Source organism: Schistocerca gregaria, chromosome 2 (assembly GCF_023897955.1).
Source record: "Schistocerca gregaria isolate iqSchGreg1 chromosome 2, iqSchGreg1.2, whole genome shotgun sequence".
Classification (NCBI taxonomy): Eukaryota; Metazoa; Arthropoda; class Insecta; order Orthoptera; family Acrididae; genus Schistocerca; species Schistocerca gregaria.
In genome coordinates, this window is record NC_064921.1 from 715,274,831 (window position 1) to 715,293,973 (window position 19,143).

General features: G+C 48.9%; 12 non-coding genes across 12 annotated transcripts; 9 read left to right on the top strand and 3 right to left on the bottom strand.

Annotated features, from left to right (window-relative positions):
- Positions 1 to 1,684: 1,684 nt before the first annotated feature.
- Positions 1,685 to 1,756, top strand: Trnap-ugg (transfer RNA proline (anticodon UGG)). The gene has a single exon. It is a non-coding gene; the product is annotated as a tRNA-Pro (tRNA).
- A 635-nt stretch (positions 1,757 to 2,391) lies between these two features.
- On the bottom strand, positions 2,392 to 2,464 carry Trnav-uac (transfer RNA valine (anticodon UAC)). The gene has a single exon. It is a non-coding gene; the product is annotated as a tRNA-Val (tRNA).
- A 2,084-nt stretch (positions 2,465 to 4,548) lies between these two features.
- On the top strand, positions 4,549 to 4,620 carry Trnap-ugg (transfer RNA proline (anticodon UGG)). Its single transcript has one exon. It is a non-coding gene; the product is annotated as a tRNA-Pro (tRNA).
- Positions 4,621 to 5,536: 916 nt separating this feature from the next.
- Trnap-cgg (transfer RNA proline (anticodon CGG)) lies at positions 5,537 to 5,608 on the top strand. Its single transcript has one exon. It is a non-coding gene; the product is annotated as a tRNA-Pro (tRNA).
- A 1,791-nt stretch (positions 5,609 to 7,399) lies between these two features.
- On the top strand, positions 7,400 to 7,471 carry Trnap-ugg (transfer RNA proline (anticodon UGG)). The gene has a single exon. It is a non-coding gene; the product is annotated as a tRNA-Pro (tRNA).
- Positions 7,472 to 8,106: 635 nt separating this feature from the next.
- Positions 8,107 to 8,179, bottom strand: Trnav-uac (transfer RNA valine (anticodon UAC)). Its single transcript has one exon. It is a non-coding gene; the product is annotated as a tRNA-Val (tRNA).
- A 221-nt stretch (positions 8,180 to 8,400) lies between these two features.
- Positions 8,401 to 8,472, top strand: Trnap-cgg (transfer RNA proline (anticodon CGG)). Its single transcript has one exon. It is a non-coding gene; the product is annotated as a tRNA-Pro (tRNA).
- A 1,791-nt stretch (positions 8,473 to 10,263) lies between these two features.
- Trnap-ugg (transfer RNA proline (anticodon UGG)) lies at positions 10,264 to 10,335 on the top strand. The gene has a single exon. It is a non-coding gene; the product is annotated as a tRNA-Pro (tRNA).
- A 916-nt stretch (positions 10,336 to 11,251) lies between these two features.
- On the top strand, positions 11,252 to 11,323 carry Trnap-cgg (transfer RNA proline (anticodon CGG)). The gene has a single exon. It is a non-coding gene; the product is annotated as a tRNA-Pro (tRNA).
- Positions 11,324 to 16,301: 4,978 nt separating this feature from the next.
- Trnap-ugg (transfer RNA proline (anticodon UGG)) lies at positions 16,302 to 16,373 on the top strand. The gene has a single exon. It is a non-coding gene; the product is annotated as a tRNA-Pro (tRNA).
- A 635-nt stretch (positions 16,374 to 17,008) lies between these two features.
- Trnav-uac (transfer RNA valine (anticodon UAC)) lies at positions 17,009 to 17,081 on the bottom strand. The gene has a single exon. It is a non-coding gene; the product is annotated as a tRNA-Val (tRNA).
- Positions 17,082 to 17,302: 221 nt separating this feature from the next.
- Positions 17,303 to 17,374, top strand: Trnap-cgg (transfer RNA proline (anticodon CGG)). Its single transcript has one exon. It is a non-coding gene; the product is annotated as a tRNA-Pro (tRNA).
- Positions 17,375 to 19,143: the final 1,769 nt, after the last annotated feature.

Genomic DNA, 19,143 nt, shown 5'->3' on the forward strand with positions numbered 1-19,143 from the left:
TTTCACGTATCATTTGAGCCATCTGCAGCCTGGTGGTTGGACGTTTGAAATTGATTTAAATGTTCACAGTAGAGATTGTAGCAAGTGTCTTGTTGAGTGCGACGAAAAAGTGATTACGCCCGGAATCGAAACGGAGACCTTCTGCCTGTTAGGCAGACGTGATAACCGCTACACCACGGAAACTGCTAAGCTCTGAGATCCACATGTGACACAACTTGCAGGACGATCACAACTTTGGCGTAAAAATCACTTTGCGGAAACGCACAATGCAGGTATTTCGCATTCGTACGCAACAATCGACAGCACCCTTGCCTGTTTGAATGCCACCACGAATAAGAGCCCAAGAAGTCGTCGGACAAGCTCGCGGCCGAGTCCTCGGTAGCATCAGCTACTCTTGCTTTCCGTACGAGCTACCGTCAATTCGCGCAGTCGCTATTGCATATGATGTCACCAAAAGCAATCACTTCGTTAGCGGCAAGGAGCCCGGGCCCAGCGGTAGCTCTACATGGAGGCACCAGCAGCCCCGACAGGCCGCCGCTGGCGCGCCGGCGCCCGGACCCGCGACCCCTAATGACGTTGCAGTCGATGTATTTCTTAATATCGCTTTTGGAAGAAGCAAGCCAGGTGTAAATCACACAGTATTTTACTGATGATCTGGAAACGCAAATTTAGAACAAGTAGAACATTATATAAAATTTGTTGTGTGGTTGAGCGGAACCCACCCTTCGCTCTTCCCAGATTATCGTTGCTGCACGGAATGATTGTTAAAGCACCGACGGCTTCAGAGTTCGTCTTCTCCAACGTTTGCTTTTGCAGTACATTCCGCAATCTTTTCGTTATGAGTCGTCTGTTTCGGTTTCCCGATGTAGTTTTGCTCACACCTCCCGACTTCTCTTAACCCCGAGCCACCACTAGCAGAAAATTCCGCACTGCAGTCTGGTCAATCTGCAGAGCTCGATAAGAGCATCGCGGTCGTTCCTGAGCTAATGAAACGGCCGTGTCTGTAGTTGTTCCCAGATGTCTCCCACAGAAACGGCCTCCCGGACGCCTGCATTACAGGAGTACGCCCCTACTCCCAGCCATACAATTGCATTTGAAAGCAGAATAACATGAGCTACAGAGCAACTCCGACTTTTGTGTCTGACCTACTTTTAATGATACTGTGGTCGGTTTAGTTACTACTATCGCTGCTGGACGAAGCAGACCAGTTGAAAGCCACACGGTATTCTTGTAACGAACAGGTAATGGAAATTTAGGTAAAACGATATCAAAAAAAGTTGCGTGGTGGAGCGACACATACAGTTGGCTCTTCGTAGATGATCATTGCTGCACGGAATAATTCTTAAGGCACCGACGCCTTCAGGAGTCGTGTTTGGAAGTTTTGCTTGCAGTATATTCCGCTATCTTTTCGTTATGAGTTGGTGTTTCGGATTCCCGGTGTTCTTTTGTTTAGTGCATTTGCCTTCCCTTGATGCTAAGAAAGCACATGACGAAAGTGAAACACCACCGTCTGTTCATCTGCAGAGCGCGATGAAATTATTCACTCTACATTCATTGCCTTTAATATTCTTTCCATCAGTGGTGGGCGCTGCCTTCAGAAAGCGCTTTTCTTTCTGATTTACATGAAAGTTTGTGTTCCTCGGAGCTGGACTGCTTGGGATTACCTTCACTGCCACCGGCAAGTGGCTCGTTGGTCTAGGGGTATGATTCCTGCTTTGGGTGCAGGAGGTCCCGGGTTCAAATCCCGGACGAGCCCTACCGTTTTGACCGTGCTGAAGAGTAGGTGGAGCTCACCCACGTTTGTAGCTCTGCAATGAAGAACAGATGCGTGCCGCAGCACGCTGTGTGTGGCCCTACGGTCATGAAGGGACCGTTTGATATGGCGAGAATCTGATACCAGTAAATTACATAGGTCGATTTCTGTAGAAGAGCCGACAGTAATCTTGCATGCAACGGAAAACAAAGGTTGTCTTTGCAGAACGTGTGCACCGTGAGTGGAGACGAAGCTCAATCGTGGAGCAGTCTACCTTCATCTGATTAGCGACAACGTCAACCAAAGAGTGGGATACAAGACTGAGCGTAGTTAAGAGTTTCTCACTATTAGTTACGTTCACACTTCAACAGAGTTGTGACAAGGCGAGTGCAAAGAGATCAGGAAAGCCAGTATGAAGCGAACTTGAAGTAGTCTTGAAGAAATGGATACTAAATTTTGCAGGCCAGAATGGAGCTACGAGCGTTCTGAGTTACTGAATACCGGTGCACTATGGGAGCAAGAGCATTTGACAGTAAAATGAGGCGATATCGGTGTAGCACACGACATTTATTATCCCGCACACGCAGACGTGACGTTATCTCGGAAATGGAATCCGAAAACGGGTTTAAAAAAAGTCGTGCTTCCGCCCGGGATCGAACCGGGGACCTTCTGCGTGTAAAGCAGACGTGATAACCGCTACACCACGGAAACGACGGTTTTGCCGTTGTACTACCTGGAAAACCGTAGCTCCAACAGATTTTTCCTGCGTAAGCAAGGGCATCGGCTACGAGCTCCGTCCGATTCTAGAAGTTGCTATAGTAAAAGACAAGGATAAAAACAATCAAACCGCAACAGCCAGGGAGAACGCTGGGTGAGCAGCAGCTCTGCACGGTGATACCAAGAACGGAGGCGATAGTCATGTGCATCGAGAAGGCTCGTTGGTCTAGGAGTATGTTTCCTGCTTCGGGTGCAGGAGGTCCCGCGTTCAAATCCCGGACGAACCCTTGCGTTTTGTGCAAACGTGTGGCGACTACCGGCATGCCGGCGGCTGTTCCGCGCATTTCCTGCCCTCCAGGTAAGCACAAAAACCAAGTAGCCGGTTCTGAAAGAGTTTCACGTATCATTTGAGCCATCTGCAGCCTGGTGGTTGGACGTTTGAAATTGATTTAAATGTTCACAGTAGAGATTGTAGCAAGTGTCTTGTTGAGTGCGACGAAAAAGTGATTACGCCCGGAATCGAAACGGAGACCTTCTGCCTGTTAGGCAGACGTGATAACCGCTACACCACGGAAACTGCTAAGCTCTGAGATCCACATGTGACACAACTTGCAGGACGATCACAACTTTGGCGTAAAAATCACTTTGCGGAAACGCACAATGCAGGTATTTCGCATTCGTACGCAACAATCGACAGCACCCTTGCCTGTTTGAATGCCACCACGAATAAGAGCCCAAGAAGTCGTCGGACAAGCTCGCGGCCGAGTCCTCGGTAGCATCAGCTACTCTTGCTTTCCGTACGAGCTACCGTCAATTCGCGCAGTCGCTATTGCATATGATGTCACCAAAAGCAATCACTTCGTTAGCGGCAAGGAGCCCGGGCCCAGCGGTAGCTCTACATGGAGGCACCAGCAGCCCCGACAGGCCGCCGCTGGCGCGCCGGCGCCCGGACCCGCGACCCCTAATGACGTTGCAGTCGATGTATTTCTTAATATCGCTTTTGGAAGAAGCAAGCCAGGTGTAAATCACACAGTATTTTACTGATGATCTGGAAACGCAAATTTAGAACAAGTAGAACATTATATAAAATTTGTTGTGTGGTCGAGCGGAACCCACCCTTCGCTCTTCCCAGATTATCGTTGCTGCACGGAATGATTGTTAAAGCACCGACGGCTTCAGAGTTCGTCTTCTCCAACGTTTGCTTTTGCAGTACATTCCGCAATCTTTTCGTTATGAGTCGTCTGTTTCGGTTTCCCGATGTAGTTTTGCTCACACCTCCCGACTTCTCTTAACCCCGAGCCACCACTAGCAGAAAATTCCGCACTGCAGTCCGGTCAATCTGCAGAGCTCGATAAGAGCATCGCGGTCGTTCCTGAGCTAATGAAACGGCCGTGTCTGTAGTTGTTCCCAGATGTCTCCCACAGAAACGGCCTCCCGGACGCCTGCATTACAGGAGTACGCCCCTACTCCCAGCCATACAATTGCATTTGAAAGCAGAATAACATGAGCTACAGAGCAACTCCGACTTTTGTGTCTGACCTACTTTTAATGATACTGTGGTCGGTTTAGTTACTACTATCGCTGCTGGACGAAGCAGACCAGTTGAAAGCCACACGGTATTCTTGTAACGAACAGGTAATGGAAATTTAGGTAAAACGATATCAAAAAAAGTTGCGTGGTGGAGCGACACATACAGTTGGCTCTTCGTAGATGATCATTGCTGCACGGAATAATTCTTAAGGCACCGACGCCTTCAGGAGTCGTGTTTGGAAGTTTTGCTTGCAGTATATTCCGCTATCTTTTCGTTATGAGTTGGTGTTTCGGATTCCCGGTGTTCTTTTGTTTAGTGCATTTGCCTTCCCTTGATGCTAAGAAAGCACATGACGAAAGTGAAACACCACCGTCTGTTCATCTGCAGAGCGCGATGAAATTATTCACTCTACATTCATTGCCTTTAATATTCTTTCCATCAGTGGTGGGCGCTGCCTTCAGAAAGCGCTTTTCTTTCTGATTTACATGAAAGTTTGTGTTCCTCGGAGCTGGACTGCTTGGGATTACCTTCACTGCCACCGGCAAGTGGCTCGTTGGTCTAGGAGTATGATTCCTGCTTTGGGTGCAGGAGGTCCCGGGTTCAAATCCCGGACGAGCCCTACCGTTTTGACCGTGCTGAAGAGTAGGTGGAGCTCACCCACGTTTGTAGCTCTGCAATGAAGAACAGATGCGTGCCGCAGCACGCTGTGTGTGGCCCTACGGTCATGAAGGGACCGTTTGATATGGCAAGAATCTGATACCAGTAAATTACATAGGTCGATTTCTGTAGAAGAGCCGACAGTAATCTTGCATGCAACGGAAAACAAAGGTTGTCTTTGCAGAACGTGTGCACCGTGAGTGGAGGCGAAGCTCAATCGTGGAGCAGTCTACCTTCATCTGATTAGCGACAACGTCAACCAAAGAGTGGGATACAAGACTGAGCGTAGTTAAGAGTTTCTCACTATTAGTTACGTTCACACTTCAACAGAGTTGTGACAAGGCGAGTGCAAAGAGATCAGGAAAGCCAGTATGAAGCGAACTTGAAGTAGTCTTGAAGAAATGGATACTAAATTTTGCAGGCCAGAATGGAGCTACGAGCGTTCTGAGTTACTGAATACCGGTGCACTATGGGAGCAAGAGCATTTGACAGTAAAATGAGGCAATATCGGTGTAGCACACGACATTTATTATCCCGCACACGCAGACGTGACGTTATCTCGGAAATGGAATCCGAAAACGGGTTTAAAAAAAGTCGTGCTTCCGCCCGGCATCGAACCGGGGACCTTCTGCGTGATAACCGCTACACCACGGAAACGACGGTTTTGCCGTTGTACTACCTGGAAAACCGTAGCTCCAACAGATTTTTCCTGCGTAAGCAAGGGCATCGGCTACGAGCTCCGTCCGATTCTAGAAGTTGCTATAGTAAAAGACAACGATAAAAACAATCAAACCGCAACAGCCAGGGAGAACGCTGGGTGAGCAGCAGCTCTGCACGGTGATACCAAGAACGGAGGCGATAGTCATGTGCATCGAGAGGGCTCGTTGGTCTAGGGGTATGATTCCTGCTTCGGGTGCAGGAGGTCCCGGGTTCAAATCCCGGACGAGCCCTTGCGTTTTGTGCAAACGTGTGGCGACTACCGGCATGCCGGCGGCTGTTCCGCGCATTTCCTGCCCTCCAGGTAAGCACAAAAACCAAGTAGCCGGTTCTGAAAGAGTTTCACGTATCATTTGAGCCATCTGCAGCCTGGTGGTTGGACGTTTGAAATTGATTTAAATGTTCACAGTAGAGATTGTAGCAAGTGTCTTGTTGAGTGCGACGAAAAAGTGATTACGCCCGGAATCGAAACGGAGACCTTCTGCCTGTTAGGCAGACGTGATAACCGCTACACCACGGAAACTGCTAAGCTCTGAGATCCACATGTGACACAACTTGCAGGACGATCACAACTTTGGCGTAAAAATCACTTTGCGGAAACGCACAATGCAGGTATTTCGCATTCGTACGCAACAATCGACAGCACCCTTGCCTGTTTGAATGCCACCACGAATAAGAGCCCAAGAAGTCGTCGGACAAGCTCGCGGCCGAGTCCTCGGTAGCATCAGCTACTCTTGCTTTCCGTACGAGCTACCGTCAATTCGCGCAGTCGCTATTGCATATGATGTCACCAAAAGCAATCACTTCGTTAGCGGCAAGGAGCCCGGGCCCAGCGGTAGCTCTACATGGAGGCACCAGCAGCCCCGACAGGCCGCCGCTGGCGCGCCGGCGCCCGGACCCGCGACCCCTAATGACGTTGCAGTCGATGTATTTCTTAATATCGCTTTTGGAAGAAGCAAGCCAGGTGTAAATCACACAGTATTTTACTGATGATCTGGAAACGCAAATTTAGAACAAGTAGAACATTATATAAAATTTGTTGTGTGGTCGAGCGGAACCCACCCTTCGCTCTTCCCAGATTATCGTTGCTGCACGGAATGATTGTTAAAGCACCGACGGCTTCAGAGTTCGTCTTCTCCAACGTTTGCTTTTGCAGTACATTCCGCAATCTTTTCGTTATGAGTCGTCTGTTTCGGTTTCCCCATGTAGTTTTGCTCACACCTCCCGACTTCTCTTAACCCCGAGCCACCACTAGCAGAAAATTCCGCACTGCAGTCCGGTCAATCTGCAGAGCTCGATAAGAGCATCGCGGTCGTTCCTGAGCTAATGAAACGGCCGTGTCTGTAGTTGTTCCCAGATGTCTCCCACAGAAACGGCCTCCCGGACGCCTGCATTACAGGAGTACGCCCCTACTCCCAGCCATACAATTGCATTTGAAAGCAGAATAACATGAGCTACAGAGCAACTCCGACTTTTGTGTCTGACCTACTTTTAATGATACTGTGGTCGGTTTAGTTACTACTATCGCTGCTGGACGAAGCAGACCAGTTGAAAGCCACACGGTATTCTTGTAACGAACAGGTAATGGAAATTTAGGTAAAACGATATCAAAAAAAGTTGCGTGGTGGAGCGACACATACAGTTGGCTCTTCGTAGATGATCATTGCTGCACGGAATAATTCTTAAGGCACCGACGCCTTCAGGAGTCGTGTTTGGAAGTTTTGCTTGCAGTATATTCCGCTATCTTTTCGTTATGAGTTGGTGTTTCGGATTCCCGGTGTTCTTTTGTTTAGTGCATTTGCCTTCCCTTGATGCTAAGAAAGCACATGACGAAAGTGAAACACCACCGTCTGTTCATCTGCAGAGCGCGATGAAATTATTCACTCTACATTCATTGCCTTTAATATTCTTTCCATCAGTGGTGGGCGCTGCCTTCAGAAAGCGCTTTTCTTTCTGATTTACATGAAAGTTTGTGTTCCTCGGAGCTGGACTGCTTGGGATTACCTTCACTGCCACCGGCAAGTGGCTCGTTGGTCTAGGGGTATGATTCCTGCTTTGGGTGCAGGAGGTCCCGGGTTCAAATCCCGGACGAGCCCTACCGTTTTGACCGTGCTGAAGAGTAGGTGGAGCTCACCCACGTTTGTAGCTCTGCAATGAAGAACAGATGCGTGCCGCAGCACGCTGTGTGTGGCCCTACGGTCATGAAGGGACCGTTTGATATGGCAAGAATCTGATACCAGTAAATTACATAGGTCGATTTCTGTAGAAGAGCCGACAGTAATCTTGCATGCAACGGAAAACAAAGGTTGTCTTTGCAGAACGTGTGCACCGTGAGTGGAGACGAAGCTCAATCGTGGAGCAGTCTACCTTCATCTGATTAGCGACAACGTCAACCAAAGAGTGGGATACAAGACTGAGCGTAGTTAAGAGTTTCTCACTATTAGTTACGTTCACACTTCAACAGAGTTGTGACAAGGCGAGTGCAAAGAGATCAGGAAAGCCAGTATGAAGCGAACTTGAAGTAGTCTTGAAGAAATGGATACTAAATTTTGCAGGCCAGAATGGAGCTACGAGCGTTCTGAGTTACTGAATACCGGTGCACTATGGGAGCAAGAGCATTTGACAGTAAAATGAGGCGATATCGGTGTAGCACACGACATTTATTATCCCGCACACGCAGACGTGACGTTATCTCGGAAATGGAATCCGAAAACGGGTTTAAAAAAAGTCGTGCTTCCGCCCGGGATCGAACCGGGGACCTTCTGCGTGTAAAGCAGACGTGATAACCGCTACACCACGGAAACGACGGTTTTGCCGTTGTACTACCTGGAAAACCGTAGCTCCAACAGATTTTTCCTGCGTAAGCAAGGGCATCGGCTACGAGCTCCGTCCGATTCTAGAAGTTGCTATAGTAAAAGACAACGATAAAAACAATCAAACCGCAACAGCCAGGGAGAACGCTGGGTGAGCAGCAGCTCTGCACGGTGATACCAAGAACGGAGGCGATAGTCATGTGCATCGAGAAGGCTCGTTGGTCTAGGAGTATGATTCCTGCTTCGGGTGCAGGAGGTCCCGGGTTCAAATCCCGGACGAGCCCTTGCGTTTTGTGCAAACGTGTGGCGACTACCGGCATGCCGGCGGCTGTTCCGCGCATTTCCTGCCCTCCAGGTAAGCACAAAAACCAAGTAGCCGGTTCTGAAAGAGTTTCACGTATCATTTGAGCCATCTGCAGCCTGGTGGTTGGACGTTTGAAATTGATTTAAATGTTCACAGTAGAGATTGTAGCAAGTGTCTTGTTGAGTGCGACGAAAAAGTGATTACGCCCGGAATCGAAACGGAGACCTTCTGCCTGTTAGGCAGACGTGATAACCGCTACACCACGGAAACTGCTAAGCTCTGAGATCCACATGTGACACAACTTGCAGGACGATCACAACTTTGGCGTAAAAATCACTTTGCGGAAACGCACAATGCAGGTATTTCGCATTCGTACGCAACAATCGACAGCACCCTTGCCTGTTTGAATGCCACCACGAATAAGAGCCCAAGAAGTCGTCGGACAAGCTCGCGGCCGAGTCCTCGGTAGCATCAGCTACTCTTGCTTTCCGTACGAGCTACCGTCAATTCGCGCAGTCGCTATTGCATATGATGTCACCAAAAGCAATCACTTCGTTAGCGGCAAGGAGCCCGGGCCCAGCGGTAGCTCTACATGGAGGCACCAGCAGCCCCGACAGGCCGCCGCTGGCGCGCCGGCGCCCGGACCCGCGACCCCTAATGACGTTGCAGTCGATGTATTTCTTAATATCGCTTTTGGAAGAAGCAAGCCAGGTGTAAATCACACAGTATTTTACTGATGATCTGGAAACGCAAATTTAGAACAAGTAGAACATTATATAAAATTTGTTGTGTGGTCGAGCGGAACCCACCCTTCGCTCTTCCCAGATTATCGTTGCTGCACGGAATGATTGTTAAAGCACCGACGGCTTCAGAGTTCGTCTTCTCCAACGTTTGCTTTTGCAGTACATTCCGCAATCTTTTCGTTATGAGTCGTCTGTTTCGGTTTCCCGATGTAGTTTTGCTCACACCTCCCGACTTCTCTTAACCCCGAGCCACCACTAGCAGAAAATTCCGCACTGCAGTCCGGTCAATCTGCAGAGCTCGATAAGAGCATCGCGGTCGTTCCTGAGCTAATGAAACGGCCGTGTCTGTAGTTGTTCCCAGATGTCTCCCACAGAAACGGCCTCCCGGACGCCTGCATTACAGGAGTACGCCCCTACTCCCAGCCATACAATTGCATTTGAAAGCAGAATAACATGAGCTACAGAGCAACTCCGACTTTTGTGTCTGACCTACTTTTAATGATACTGTGGTCGGTTTAGTTACTACTATCGCTGCTGGACGAAGCAGACCAGTTGAAAGCCACACGGTATTCTTGTAACGAACAGGTAATGGAAATTTAGGTAAAACGATATCAAAAAAAGTTGCGTGGTGGAGCGACACATACAGTTGGCTCTTCGTAGATGATCATTGCTGCACGGAATAATTCTTAAGGCACCGACGCCTTCAGGAGTCGTGTTTGGAAGTTTTGCTTGCAGTATATTCCGCTATCTTTTCGTTATGAGTTGGTGTTTCGGATTCCCGGTGTTCTTTTGTTTAGTGCATTTGCCTTCCCTTGATGCTAAGAAAGCACATGACGAAAGTGAAACACCACCGTCTGTTCATCTGCAGAGCGCGATGAAATTATTCACTCTACATTCATTGCCTTTAATATTCTTTCCATCAGTGGTGGGCGCTGCCTTCAGAAAGCGCTTTTCTTTCTGATTTACATGAAAGTTTGTGTTCCTCGGAGCTGGACTGCTTGGGATTACCTTCACTGCCACCGGCAAGTGGCTCGTTGGTCTAGGAGTATGATTCCTGCTTTGGGTGCAGGAGGTCCCGGGTTCAAATCCCGGACGAGCCCTACCGTTTTGACCGTGCTGAAGAGTAGGTGGAGCTCACCCACGTTTGTAGCTCTGCAATGAAGAACAGATGCGTGCCGCAGCACGCTGTGTGTGGCCCTACGGTCATGAAGGGACCGTTTGATATGGCAAGAATCTGATACCAGTAAATTACATAGGTCGATTTCTGTAGAAGAGCCGACAGTAATCTTGCATGCAACGGAAAACAAAGGTTGTCTTTGCAGAACGTGTGCACCGTGAGTGGAGACGAAGCTCAATCGTGGAGCAGTCTACCTTCATCTGATTAGCGACAACGTCAACCAAAGAGTGGGATACAAGACTGAGCGTAGTTAAGAGTTTCTCACTATTAGTTACGTTCACACTTCAACAGAGTTGTGACAAGGCGAGTGCAAAGAGATCAGGAAAGCCAGTATGAAGCGAACTTGAAGTAGTCTTGAAGAAATGGATACTAAATTTTGCAGGCCAGAATGGAGCTACGAGCGTTCTGAGTTACTGAATACCGGTGCACTATGGGAGCAAGAGCATTTGACAGTAAAATGAGGCGATATCGGTGTAGCACACGACATTTATTATCCCGCACACGCAGACGTGACGTTATCTCGGAAATGGAATCCGAAAACGGGTTTAAAAAAAGTCGTGCTTCCGCCAGGCATCGAACCGGGGACCTTCTGCGTGATAACCGCTACACCACGGAAACGACGGTTTTGCCGTTGTACTACCTGGAAAACCGTAGCTCCAACAGATTTTTCCTGCGTAAGCAAGGGCATCGGCTACGAGCTCCGTCCGATTCTAGAAGTTGCTATAGTAAAAGACAACGATAAAAACAATCAAACCGCAACAGCCAGGGAGAACGCTGGGTGAGCAGCAGCTCTGCACGGTGATACCAAGAACGGAGGCGATAGTCATGTGCATCGAGAGGGCTCGTTGGTCTAGGGGTATGATTCCTGCTTCGGGTGCAGGAGGTCCCGGGTTCAAATCCCGGACGAGCCCTTGCGTTTTGTGCAAACGTGTGGCGACTACCGGCATGCCGGCGGCTGTTCCGCGCATTTCCTGCCCTCCAGGTAAGCACAAAAACCAAGTAGCCGGTTCTGAAAGAGTTTCACGTATCATTTGAGCCATCTGCAGCCTGGTGGTTGGACGTTTGAAATTGATTTAAATGTTCACAGTAGAGATTGTAGCAAGTGTCTTGTTGAGTGCGACGAAAAAGTGATTACGCCCGGAATCGAAACGGAGACCTTCTGCCTGTTAGGCAGACGTGATAACCGCTACACCACGGAAACTGCTAAGCTCTGAGATCCACATGTGACACAACTTGCAGGACGATCACAACTTTGGCGTAAAAATCACTTTGCGGAAACGCACAATGCAGGTATTTTTTTTTTTTTTTTTTTTTTTTTTAAATATCTTTATTAACCAATGTTATATTATGATACAGAATAACCCACCACCTGAAGCATTAGTGGGTCTTTGCTTACATACAATAATACAATTACTACAGCATTCATTGCTTAATATTATTACCTACTTTTTAGTGTTAGTTTTTTTTTTTTTGTTTTCACTATGGGCATTTCTACTTCTAATATTAACCTACTTAATCTAACTGCAACGTTACACACGTGCCAGCGTGAGTATAAACCTACTGTTTGTGGCCGGGCCCACTGAGCTGATCCCAGTGGGCATGCCCCTGGCACCGGGCTGGCCTAAGACGTTTGAACCGCTGCAGTTTATGCTAAGGTATTATCCTAACTTATCCTACTTCTTATCCTATTCCTACGCTACTGTCAATTTCGGTGTGTTGGTCAAATCCGGTAGAAATGTGCACCCTCCTCCTGGTCCAGGAGCGTGGCGGATCCCAGCCGTGAAACGGCTGGCCAATTCCACGTCTGGCGGAAAGGGACGGGTGCACTTAGGTCTGGTCAGGTGTTTGTCAGTTTCGGGTTAATTTTGATTGTTCCTAAGAAAGTCCTTTAATATTTTGCCCGAGATCTCATTCGCAAGATTATTTAAAGTTTGAAAGTGATCCTCGCGCCTGAGTAAGTGGTACGTGTCTTGATTTGGTAGTTGGAGTCTGAGTTGTGATGCTACTTCGTCAAAGAGATGGCACTCATACACCACATGGTCTGGGGTGCCCTGTGGGGCCCCACAGTCGCACGCTGGTGTAGCCCGTTTCCCAAATCTGCATAAGTATGCTGGATAGGGTCCATGTCCAGTGAGGAAGTGCAGAAGTCCTCTTGATGGCTTGAAATATCTGAGCTGTAAGCGCTCCTTAATATTTGGCAGCAGTTCATGCGTTCTCCGACCTGCGTCGTCCGCATCCCATTGCTCTTGCCAAAGTTCTTCCCCCCTATTTCTAATTTCCGATTTAGAGCCCGTGTAGATCCCCATTATTTCTATCATTTTATCCCTGTTGCCTTTCTTGGCCCAGTACCATGCCGCCTGTTCTCTTATTTTAATGTCCAGAGGACACAGCCCCATGAGTACTAATAGCGCCCCCCCAGGTGTTGTTCTATATGCTCCTACAGAGCGCAGGAGCATATTCCGCTGCACTCTCCTCACGGCCATGGCAGGCATGACCCTCGTGAGCCTGTGAGCCCAGACTCCTGACGCGTATCCCACAATGGAGGTCAGTATGCTGTTATGATATAGTTTGATTAGGTCTGGTGGTAAGTGAAACCGCTTGTGTCCTATGCCAATGAGTTTATTTAGTGTTTCTAGGGATCTCTGTGTTATTGTGTCAACATGCGATGTATAGTTCCATCTCTCATCGACGATTACGCCCAAGTACCGGGCCTCACGTCGCCGAAGCACTGGCGAGCCGTCTATTCTCACCGTCGGGTTCCTAACTAGTTGTCCCTTGAGCAACAGATATGTAGACTTACTGGGTGATATAGTCATTTTTGTTCTGTGACACCATGTGGTCAAGATAGAAATTGCTCTCTCAATTTTCGGTTCCAGTTCTTCGCGGCTGCGGCCGCCAACCAGCAGAAGGAGGTCGTCTGCGTAGGCTATGCCCTCTAGCACATCCTCGCTATTCTGCAGATCTTCTAAGAGTGGTTCCATTGTTATGTCCCAAAAGAGTGGCCCAAGGACAGAGCCCTGTGGACACCCCTTTGTAATCTTCTTTCTAACCCTCCCGCTAGGGGACGATAGCCAGACCTCCCTTCCCTCACAGTAGCTCCTAAAACAACCATATAGCGGCCCTGGACACTCTTTCTCTCGCAAGCGAGAGAAGAGCGAGGGCCACCACAGATTGTCGAAGGCGCCGCTGATATCCACCATGATGCCAACAATGTATTTGTGCGGGGCTGAGCCACAGACCTCCGCGGCAAGGGCGATAGCGTCAGACGCTGATCTCCCCGACCGGAAACCGAATTGCCTGTCGCACATCCCACACAACACACGATGTGCAGCCAGTCTGTCTGCCAGCAACCTCTCAAAAAGTTTCCCCAGTATGTCTAGTAGGCAGATGGGCCTGTATGATTTGGCTTCTTTTGGGTCCTTATCTGGGCCTTTCTTAAGTATTACAGCATTTGCCTTCTTCCAGGTGTTAGGGAATTTTCTGAGTCTCAAGCACTCATTGTACAACTTGGTGAGAGGTGCCACCAGCTGGGGAGCCAGGAACTGCACTACTTCCGTTGTGATACCGTCTGGTCCAGGAGCCTTCCCCTTTTTGAGGGCTTTTATCTGGGCTTCGACCTCCTCTTCTGAGAAGGGATAGACCATACTGTTGTTTTCATAATCTTGTCGGTCTTCCTCCCTGATCAGCCTTTGTACTTCTGTATCCTCTTCTTCCACATCATCAGGCAGCAGGACCCGGAGAAGGACCTCGGCAGTTTCCTGCCAGGTCTCTGTCATCCGGTCCCCGCTCCTGACGGTGGACAGCACCATGGGCGATCTTATTTTCTCCCGTACTAGTTTGTAAGGGGTACCCCATGGGTCTGTGGCGAGTTGATTTAAAACAAATTTTTCCCAGCTTGCAAGTCGGACTGCCCTGAGCTCCTGTTGAAAATGGTCCTTCGCCTCTCTGTAAATTTGTAGCCATCGTTGTTTTTCCCTCCAGACGGCACACCGCTGGTAGTACCTCCTAGCCCTCCTTACAGACTGGCGCATCTGTTCTAGTTCTGTCGACCATGGTGTTGGGGAGGCCGCGACGGCTCTCCTCCTGGTTGGTACAGCTGCTTTCACCGCTCTGTTGACTGCACTCACCAGTTCTTCGGCGTATAGCTCCACGTTTACGTCACCCTCCGGCCATGTCGGAATGTCACACTCTCTCGCCAGGCGATCCCAGTCGGCCTTATTGTAGTTGAATTGCAGCTCCCACCCCATGTCCCAGCGGCACTCCTTGTCTCCCAGTGAAAAGGTAATCAGATTGTGGTCACTTGTTGTCATGTGTTCCCATACTTTCCAATCAATTACCTTGGTTGCGGCGTTGGGCGTTACCAAGGTAATATCAATATTGGTACCTTCCCCCCGCCACCTGCATAGGTAGGGGGGTGCCCTTGCTTGTTAGCGACCATGAGTTGTAGGGCCATGATGGTCTCTTCAGCACAATGCAGGTATTTCGCATTCGTACGCAACAATCGACAGCACCCTTGCCTGTCTGAATGCCACCACGAATAAGAGCCCAAGAAGTCGTCGGACAAGCTCGCGGCCGAGTCCTCGGTAGCATCAGCTACTCTTGCTTTCCGTACGAGCTACCGTCAATTCGCGCAGTCGCTATTGCATATGATGTCACCAAAAGCAATCACTTCGTTAGTGGCAAGGAGCCCGGGCCCAGCGGTAGCTCTACATGGAGGCACCAGCAGCCCCGACAGGCCGCCGCTGGCGCGCCGGCGCCCGGACCCGCGACCCCTAATGACGTTGCAGTCGATGTATTTCTTAATATCGCTTTTGGAAGAAGCAAGCCAGGTGTAAATCACACAGTATTTTACTGATGATCTGGAAACGCAAATTTAGAACAAGTAGAACATTATATAAAATTTGTTGTGTGGTCGAGCGGAACCCACCCTTCGCTCTTCCCAGATTATCGTTGCTGCACGGAATGATTGTTAAAGCACCGACGGCTTCAGAGTTCGTCTTCTCCAACGTTTGCTTTTGCAGTACATTCCGCAATCTTTTCGTTATGAGTCGTCTGTTTCGGTTTCCCGATGTAGTTTTGCTCACACCTCCCGACTTCTCTTAACCCCGAGCCACCACTAGCAGAAAATTCCGCACTGCAGTCCGGTCAATCTGCAGAGCTCGATAAGAGCATCGCGGTCGTTCCTGAGCTAATGAAACGGCCGTGTCTGTAGTTGTTCCCAGATGTCTCCCACAGAAACGGCCTCCCGGACGCCTGCATTACAGGAGTACGCCCCTACTCCCAGCCATACAATTGCATTTGAAAGCAGAATAACATGAGCTACAGAGCAACTCCGACTTTTGTGTCTGACCTACTTTTAATGATACTGTGGTCGGTTTAGTTACTACTATCGCTGCTGGACGAAGCAGACCAGTTGAAAGCCACACGGTATTCTTGTAACGAACAGGTAATGGAAATTTAGGTAAAACGATATCAAAAAAAGTTGCGTGGTGGAGCGACACATACAGTTTGCTCTTCGTAGATGATCATTGCTGCACGGAATAATTCTTAAGGCACCGACGCCTTCAGGAGTCGTGTTTGGAAGTTTTGCTTGCAGTATATTCCGCTATCTTTTGGTTATGAGTTGGTGTTTCGGATTCCCGGTGTTCTTTTGTTTAGTGCATTTGCCTTCCCTTGATGCTAAGAAAGCACATGACGAAAGTGAAACACCACCGTCTGTTCATCTGCAGAGCGCGATGAAATTATTCACTCTACATTCATTGCCTTTAATATTCTTTCCATCAGTGGTGGGCGCTGCCTTCAGAAAGCGCTTTTCTTTCTGATTTACATGAAAGTTTGTGTTCCTCGGAGCTGGAGTGCTTGGGACTACCTTCACTGCCACCGGCAAGTGGCTCGTTGGTCTAGGGGTATGATTCCTGCTTTGGGTGCAGGAGGTCCCGGGTTCAAATCCCGGACGAGCCCTACCGTTTTGACCGTGCTGAAGAGTAGGTGGAGCTCACCCACGTTTGTAGCTCTGCAATGAAGAACAGATGCGTGCCGCAGCACGCTGTGTGTGGCCCTACGGTCATGAAGGGACCGTTTGATATGGCAAGAATCTGATACCAGTAAATTACATAGGTCGATTTCTGTAGAAGAGCCGACAGTAATCTTGCATGCAACGGAAAACAAAGGTTGTCTTTGCAGAACGTGTGCACCGTGAGTGGAGACGAAGCTCAATCGTGGAGCAGTCTACCTTCATCTGATTAGCGACAACGTCAACCAAAGAGTGGGATACAAGACTGAGCGTAGTTAAGAGTTTCTCACTATTAGTTACGTTCACACTTCAACAGAGTTGTGACAAGGCGAGTGCAAAGAGATCAGGAAAGCCAGTATGAAGCGAACTTGAAGTAGTCTTGAAGAAATGGATACTAAATTTTGCAGGCCAGAATGGAGCTACGAGCGTTCTGAGTTACTGAATACCGGTGCACTATGGGAGCAAGAGCATTTGACAGTAAAATGAGGCGATATCGGTGTAGCACACGACATTTATTATCCCGCACACGCAGACGTGATGTTATCTCGGAAATGGAATCCGAAAACGGGTTTAAAAAAAGTCGTGCTTCCGCCCGGGATCGAACCGGGGACCTTCTGCGTGTAAAGCAGACGTGATAACCGCTACACCACGGAAACGACGGTTTTGCCGTTGTACTACCTGGAAAACCGTAGCTCCAACAGATTTTTCCTGCGTAAGCAAGGGCATCGGCTACGAGCTCCGTCCGATTCTAGAAGTTGCTATAGTAAAAGACAACGATAAAAACAATCAAACCGCAACAGCCAGGGAGAACGCTGGGTGAGCAGCAGCTCTGCACGGTGATACCAAGAACGGAGGCGATAGTCATGTGCATCGAGAAGGCTCGTTGGTCTAGGAGTATGATTCCTGCTTCGGGTGCAGGAGGTCCCGGGTTCAAATCCCGGACGAGCCCTTGCGTTTTGTGCAAACGTGTGGCGACTACCGGCATGCCGGCGGCTGTTCCGCGCATTTCCTGCCCTCCAGGTAAGCACAAAAACCAAGTAGCCGGTTCTGAAAGAGTTTCACGTATCATTTGAGCCATCTGCAGCATGGTGGTTGGACGTATGAAATTGATTTAAATGTTCACAGTAGAGATTGTAGCAAGTGTCTTGTTGAGTGCGACGAAAAAGTGATTACGCCCGGAATCGAAACGGAGACCTTCTGCCTGTTAGGCAGACGTGATAACCGCTACACCACGGAAACTGCTAAGCTCTGAGATCCACATGTGACACAACTTGCAGGACGATCACAACTTTGGCGTAAAAATCACTTTGCGGAAACGCACAATGCAGGTATTTCGCATTCGTACGCAACAATCGACAGCACCCTTGCCTGTTTGAATGCCACCACGAATAAGAGCCCAAGAAGTCGTCGGACAAGCTCGCGGCCGAGTCCTCGGTAGCATCAGCTACTCTTGCTTTCCGTACGAGCTACCGTCAATTCGCGCAGTCGCTATTGCATATGATGTCACCAAAAGCAATCACTTCGTTAGCGGCAAGGAGCCCGGGCCCAGCGGTAGCTCTACATGGAGGCACCAGCAGCCCCGACAGGCCGCCGCTGGCGCGCCGGCGCCCGGACCCGCGACCCCTAATGACGTTGCAGTCGATGTATTTCTTAATATCGCTTTTGGAAGAAGCAAGCCAGGTGTAAATCACACAGTATTTTACTGATGATCTGGAAACGCAAATTTAGAACAAGTAGAACATTATATAAAATTTGTTGTGTGGTCGAGCGGAACCCACCCTTCGCTCTTCCCAGATTATCGTTGCTGCACGGAATGATTGTTAAAGCACCGACGGCTTCAGAGTTCGTCTTCTCCAACGTTTGCTTTTGCAGTACATTCCGCAATCTTTTCGTTATGAGTCGTCTGTTTCGGTTTCCCGATGTAGTTTTGCTCACACCTCCCGACTTCTCTTAACCCCGAGCCACCACTAGCAGAAAATTCCGCACTGCAGTCCGGTCAATCTGCAGAGCTCGATAAGAGCATCGCGGTCGTTCCTGAGCTAATGAAACGGCCGTGTCTGTAGTTGTTCCCAGATGTCTCCCACAGAAACGGCCTCCCGGACGCCTGCATTACAGGAGTACGCCCCTACTCCCAGCCATACAATTGCATTTGAAAGCAGAATAACATGAGCTACAGAGCAACTCCGACTTTTGTGTCTGACCTACTTTTAATGATACTGTGGTCGGTTTAGTTACTACTATCGCTGCTGGACGAAGCAGACCAGTTGAAAGCCACACGGTATTCTTGTAACGAACAGGTAATGGAAATTTAGGTAAAACGATATCAAAAAAAGTTGCGTGGTGGAGCGACACATACAGTTGGCTCTTCGTAGATGATCATTGCTGCACGGAATAATTCTTAAGGCACCGACGCCTTCAGGAGTCGTGTTTGGAAGTTTTGCTTGCAGTATATTCCGCTATCTTTTCGTTATGAGTTGGTGTTTCGGATTCCCGGTGTTCTTTTGTTTAGTGCATTTGCCTTCCCTTGATGCTAAGAAAGCACATGACGAAAGTGAAACACCACCGTCTGTTCATCTGCAGAGCGCGATGAAATTATTCACTCTACATTCATTGCCTTTAATATTCTTTCCATCAGTGGTGGGCGCTGCCTTCAGAAAGCGCTTTTCTTTCTGATTTACATGAAAGTTTGTGTTCCTCGGAGCTGGACTGCTTGGGAAT